This window comes from Lactuca saligna, chromosome 3 (assembly GCF_052625555.1).
Source record: "Lactuca saligna cultivar CGN05327 chromosome 3, ASM5262555v1, whole genome shotgun sequence".
NCBI lineage: Eukaryota > Viridiplantae > Streptophyta > Magnoliopsida > Asterales > Asteraceae > Lactuca > Lactuca saligna.
In genome coordinates, this window is record NC_136419.1 from 158,268,819 (window position 1) to 158,276,075 (window position 7,257).

Sequence of the window (7,257 nt, forward strand, 5' to 3'; positions counted from 1 at the left end):
GTCGGATGAGGATTCAGTCGATGTTCATTTAGAAGGAAAACTCATAGAGTCATCACCTAACTCGACGAGTAGAGACGGGTATAAGGACAAATGGAAGGATAGGGACTCGGTGAGTTGGCGAGCCAACTCGGCGAGTCAGGTCAACTAGAAGTTGACTTTGACTTTGATTTGGTCAGGGTTAAAATGGTCATTTTACCCTAAGATAAGTTAGCAGTGTATGACTAAGTGTTTTTTGGGAACTATAGTCGGAGGATTTCCGGAGCAGCGGCGACAGCAGTTAGAGGATTCCCGCACAGATCAACAGCTATTACAAGGTGAGTTACCTTCCAGTAACGGTGGGTATACGGCCACAATGCCGGCCCACCAGTAGGAGTTGTATGATTAGATGATTGTCTTTGTGATATCATCTAGGTTTGCTACTACTTGATATGTTATATGCTGGCATGATATGTTATATGTGATAGTCGTAGAGTGCGGTTGTTAGGATCGAGGGTAGGTCAGACACCCCAGATATGTTTGATAATATGTGTTGATATATTTATATGTTGGCATGATATGTTATATGTGATAGCGGTAGTAGGAGGGGAATAGTCCCCAAGTTCGGTTGTTAGGACCGAAGGTTAGTTCGGACACCCTAGATATGTCTGATAGTATGTTTATGTTATGATATATGTGATAGTAGCAGTAAGAGGTGGAATAGTCCCCGAGGGTCGTTTGTTAGGACCGACGGGTAGCTCAGCACCCCAGAATGGCTTGACATGGGTAGGAAGGCACCCCCAAAATGGCAACATGGGTAGGACGGCAACCCAGAATGGCCGCATGGGTAGGTTGGCACCCCAGAATGGCCTTACCGGGTAGGTCGGGCACCCCAGAATTGCCCGACAGTATGTATGCTCTGTGATTGCATGGTATGTGGTACGATGGGGGAACTCACTAAGCTTCGTGCTTACAGTTTACAGTTTTAGTTTCAGGTACCTCTTCAGCTAAGGGGAAGGAGCTGGCGCGGTAGCGGCACATCATACACACACTCTTTGTTTTCCGCACTACGAGTTATTCTGGGAATGGTACTCTAACATTATTACGTTTTCACGATTCGGTTTTCAGATACGAGACTTGCTTTTATTAAAGGATATGACCGGTTGATATTTTGATACAAATGTTGTGCAAATCACTTAATCAAAAATGAAATTTTTTGTCGTGAAAATTGAGTCGTTACAAGTTGGTATCAGAGCCCTGGTTTGAGGGATTGGGACACACCTTCTGGGTGTCTGGACCAAAACCAAGGGATTAAAAGATTTTTACAAGGAAAATGACTTTCTAAAAGCTAAGATAAAAGAGTTTTGAGAAGGAACAAGTGTGTGATGTGCGCAATCGGCCGAGCTCAAGTAAGTATTCCCCATAGTACCCATACCAGTTATATTATGTTTACCAGTTTCAGTAGAACAACATGCTAGAATAGGACTAAGGATCTAGGAATGATGCCTTATGTGCCTGCTTTATATGCTTCAACTTATGAGAATTGCATGCTAGTATTGAGTAGACAGTAGTAGGATAGCCTATTTAGGTTATGCATGGTAGTATGAGCTCATCATTATATGTTAGTTCAGCTTCTCATTATGAGGACAAATTTGCTTGAGTAGTTTTTCCTGCGTCCGAATGTCGCTTGCTTTGTGCTTTGTGGGATACTGAGTGATGGGAGTTATCCATTAGGTGAATACGTTACGTCGCATGTGATCAGGGTTGAGTAATCTCAGAGTGCTGGACTTGGCCCTATTACGCAACTCTTTTCTGAGTCTAACCGTTGTAGGGACGAGTCTGTTACTCGAAGGATTATGTGGGCCTCATCACATGTGATGGTATTCAGGTAATGACTAATTGGCATTACAAGGAGCCCTTAAACAGTTGAGGCCGGTTTGGGTGGAGTTAGAGATTTTCCCTAGGGTAAGCCTAGGATGGGAATAGCAGAGAATCCGTAGTGGTGAAAGGGACTTGGTGGAGTCAAGGAAGTCGTTGAGGAAGGTACGGATAGATGTGGAAGGCAGTATGGGCCCATAATACTGAAAGTAGAGGATCCATACCTAAATTAAGGAAGGATGAGACAAGACCAGAGAACTTGTAGTGGATGTGATCCCTCGAGATGTATCGGTATCACTAACTGTTGGGATTAAAACCCTAATTAAGATTTGATGAACAAGATGCGGAAAATAAGAACAAACACAAATATGAAGATTATCTCGAATGATCACTCGATTTATTGAATTGTGAGGAACAAATTACACTTAAGAAAATAAGAATCTAAGTCTACAAGAAACCTCACAACGTGGCGGCTACATTTTGCCTCACTCTTTTTAACCCTAATTGTGAATAATACATGACTATTTATAGGGAAAAGACAAGTCTTGGGCTTTTGACCTAGAATTAGTCAAAGGGGTCCATTGCCATCATCCATGGAGTGCTTTGAAACCCTACAATCTCCCGCTCAAAGTATGGAATGGATGACAATGCTTTAACTTCCAAAACAAGCATCTAGCAAATAAAAAGATCTGCAACGAGGAATATATGAAGCAATCCACGAATCTTGATTCTTCAATAGTCTTCAAACACGGGCTCTAGGATATATAAATCAGGCACTAAAGTAATGTCTTTAAACTTCATTTTCGAATGTAATCCCAAAGAATCTTCATGAAAACCAAACCCGCCATAAAAACCCATTTCAGAACAAAGAAACCGAATCACTTCTTGTCTTTGAAGAGCTCCCCCTCCAAGTCATAATGATCTTCAAATAAGCTAATGATATAAGCCATCAAAAAATATCATGTAACAACCCAAACTTTATGATTCGTAACGCCACTTGATCGAGAAAATACAAGAAGTCGGAGATATAACAAGTCCTTAGCAGAGCTGATAAAGAACTTCAGCTGTAAAGCATACTTCTCTGTAAAAGCTTTAGCAGAGCTCGATGAAGAACTTCCGCTGTAAAAGCTACCTTCATAATTCTACCATAAGCTTTATAAAAAATCTTCAACTTTGAAAAGTCACAAATCCAATTTCGAATGGCCATACCAAATTCTCCCCCGATTTATAATCAAAAACATGATTATAAAGCCTTCAAATGGTCATGAGAATGATCTTGAATGGATAAAAATTTACTAAGCTCCCCCGCGACAAAAAGATATACATAATGAAGTATAAAATCCGAAAAAATCGTGAAAATTTGACGTTATCACGAAAAACGACTTTCCGAACCGCCAAGACTTGATGGAATCTTTATTTTTCTGTTCACAAAAAAATATGTGCGATAAAAAATCCAAAATTGTTCACCAGCCCTTGAATTTGCGAACTTTCCGAAAAACGGGCTGAAACTGTCACTTTTCTGAAATTCCGGGACTGAAAATGTAACTCTACATCAATATCCCTTTTAATTGTAACATTTTCTAGAATTGATCCAAAAATGCCAAGTTGTGAAAACAATAGGGACCAAAAGTGTCAATTCGCTGAAGTTGTAGGGACCAATAGTGAATCATTGAGTCATCTTCCACAAATTGATATCTGATGAAGTTTGTTATCGTGTGACGAATCAAACAACTCCCACTTACTTTTTTTCCAAGCAAAAACATACGAATCTAAGTTCGTTCTGAGCACACTGATACAAACACGAATCCAAGTTCGTTCCGATCATCACATTAGCGACTGCGAATTCTAGATGCGAACCACAGTGTGAAACAAGACAGCCCTGATTCCTTGACCTTGCGCTTCGAATCAAACCATCACAAACACGATACAAATCATAGTCAAACCAAATCCAATCAAAGGTTCTTAAGATGAATCCGAGTCCAGTCCCACCTTTCGTTCCGAACAAATTGACCACAGACCCGATGTGAATCCATGTCAACGAATGTTCGTGAAAGAGGAGTGCGAGCCCATAATTCAATTCCAAATCTAAACGTTTGCAGGCGAATCCATTCCTAATTTTCACTTTTCTTTTGACTGTTGTTCTTCCCAATTGGTTTCCAGCTCCGATTTCACTTGTTCGCAAGTAAGGTTTTTCACACCGATTTTGACATAAGCCCCGATTCCAAGACCTATTTCACAAAGAACCTGTTGATGAAGACCCAATTCTGTTCTAGTTCTGAATGCTACCAAATTGAACGCCAATTACAATTCACATGACATTCGTATCGATTAAATTCATAGGTGAAATCATACGTTCCAATTTTGAGTTTTATTTCTTTAACCATCAACATCAAAACTCAGTTTTGTTCATCCAATCTTCGTCTATTCAGCACTAGTGGTCGAAATAGCAATATAACAACCATCAAATCGCCCTTTCAAAATCGATTTCCATATCAAGAAGATTTATCACAACTATAACAAACGATCGACCATAATCGATATTAAATAAATCATACAACTTGGATTTCGATTGTTAGACTCCAACAAGACATACAAAAAACTTGTGCGACAGGTGAGAACAGGAAACAGAAACATCCGCCAAAACTTTTTGTTGGGATTAAAATTGAATATCCTTAGTCGATAGCCACATATGTTGAAATTGACAAACAAGAATGATTGAATTGAGCACAAAACAAGACGCAATCGAAGACTCAAATGTAATATTAGGGCCAATGAAAAAAAATGGATCGATAATAACATGTAGACCATGAACAGTGAATGACCAAGAGATTGGCCAGATCAAAATCAGATTCGAATAGATCCAATTGAGTCGAAACAAAGGGATCTTTGGATTTAAGCAAAAGAACAGATCTAAGATCAATAGAAGAACGAATCATATTAAAAAAAAAATACCAGTTGAATAGTAGAAGAATACCAACACCATAAGAATAGTAACTTGAACAGAATTTTGATTCCAAAACAACAAAACATCAATAATCTTCAATAACTTGTGTAGAAAATCATCAAATCAAGAACCGATACTTCAAAAATCAATAGATCTTCAAAGACCCGCTCTGATACCACTTGTTAAGTTTAAAAATAAACTTGAAGATCGATTAGATCTATGAAACAGGTAGAGAAATAACCAGATAAACAATAAGAACAAGCAAATGGATCAAATGGTGTCGAATGATTAATAAACAATCCTCAGAAGAGCTCGATAAAGAACATCAACTGTAGAGGATTTTAGGGTTTACAATAATCAATGAGAATGACGACTGCTACTTCTCATACGCATACATGCATGCATCTATTTATATTAAAACCCTAACAGTTTATCTAAGAAAAAGGAGGCTAATCTAGATAAACATGGATTGACAAGCCCAATCCGGTTGTAAAACAAAAGGGCCCAAGACGCAACACATTAATCTTCAACACTAACGGTTGGCATTATGTTTTGCAGAATGGCGGTACTACGACAGAGGCCAATAGTTGGTAGTTCAAGAGAGGGATCGGGTTCGAGATCAAGTTCCGAGCTAGTAGATGAGAGGCTTTGCATGTTCCTCACGTCAGAGATCACTAGAGGCATCCTTGAGTCGACCCCCATCATCTTCGGGTAGATCAAGGAAGGGATAGTCGAGCTGATGGAGGATCGCCTCAGGGCGTTCAGGAGTGATATGGTGTCTGGCTAGTCAGGATCCCGCACACTGTCCTTTAAGGACTTCAGGGGAAGTGGTGCACCAGATTTCCATGGGGCGAAGGACCCTATTGCTGCCAGATGATGGATTGCGGACATTGAGTCCGCGCAGCTGACCAGCTTCTGCCCCGAGGGGTCGGAGGTACGATTTGCAGCAGGGTGTTTGAGGGACTGGGCTAGGGATTGGTGGGCATCGGTTGGTTACTCTCTGGGAGCATCGGCTGTTGAGGCTATGACATGGTCAGATTTTATGACTTGGTTCCGCGCAGAGTTTGCACCAGCTGTAGAGCTTCAGCATCTGGCTAGGATGTTTTTGGACATGAGACAGACTACAGTGACTATGGCGGAGATCACCGCCAAGTTCCGGGAGAGGGCATTGCTAGTGCCCCAGTATGCGGCAGATGAGGATATGAGGAGGACCCGCTACCACGACATGCTACGGGCCGACATTCGGGAGCATGTTAGTTTTTCAGCGTGCCCTACCCTGGATTCCATGATTGCCAGGGCAAGGGAGAGGGAGATTGATCTAGAGAATGTCAGGAAAAGAAAGATAGAGGCGGGTCAGATGACTGGGGCTTCGGGGAAGAAGCCCAAGGGATTAGACGGTAGGCCGAAAGGCCAGTCAGGACCGGGCTGCTGCAGGAAATATGACATGCCACATGAGGGGGTGTGTAGATTTGGATCGTCGGGCTGCTACAAGTGCGGCAAGACGGGGCATTTCAGCAGGGATTGTGCTGCCCATGCACCGATTATTCAGACGTCTGAGTTGCTATGTTTCCACTGCAACCAGAAGGGCCACAAGGAGGCCAACTGCCCCCAGTTCACAGCAGCATCAGTACCAGTGAAGGCGCTAGCTCCAGCAACCCTGCGGATCACTAATGTCCAGCAGGGCATGGCAAAGGCTCCAGTGGTGAGGAGCAGGGCATTCCAGCTGACTACCGAGGAGGCACGCACTGCATGCGATGTGGTGATGGGTATGATTTCTTATCATTATGCTTTATGATGCGTTGCAGTGATTTTGATATGTTATGTATGTGCTCTTTTTAGGATCGTTCCATGTGAACGGTATCCCAGTTCAGGTACTATTTGATTCAAGGGCTACCCAATCATTTGTCTCTCTTGCGCTTAGCAGGAAGTTTCCTAAGTCTTCGGGCATGTTGGATTGCCCTTTAGAGGTAGATATTGCAGATGACTGATCGGTGCTAGCATCGATGGTATTCTGAGGCTTTATGCTGAGATTATTTGAGGAGCGTTATCTGGTCGACCTGGTTCCTATTCCGTTGAGAGGGAACAAGGTGATTATAGGCATGGATTGGTTGAGCCCCAATGGGGCAGTGATAGATTGCACGCAACAGCTGGTTCAGATCATGACCCCAAGTGGGGGAGAGTTGGTAGTTCAGGGCGAAAGGCCACAACAAGGACCAGCGGTATGTTCAGCAGCGAGAGCTAGGCGTTACCTTCAACAGGGTTGCACAGGATATGTCGCTTATGTTATGGACACCCGGGAGGCGGGTAAGGCGACAGTGGGCGATGTGCCCATAGTGCGAGAGTTTACGGATGTATTCCCCGAGGAGTTGCCAGGGATACCTCTGGGGAGGCAGGTGGAATTCAGGATCGACCTAGTCCCTGGTGCGGCTCAGATAGCCAAGGCACCATATCGGTTGGCT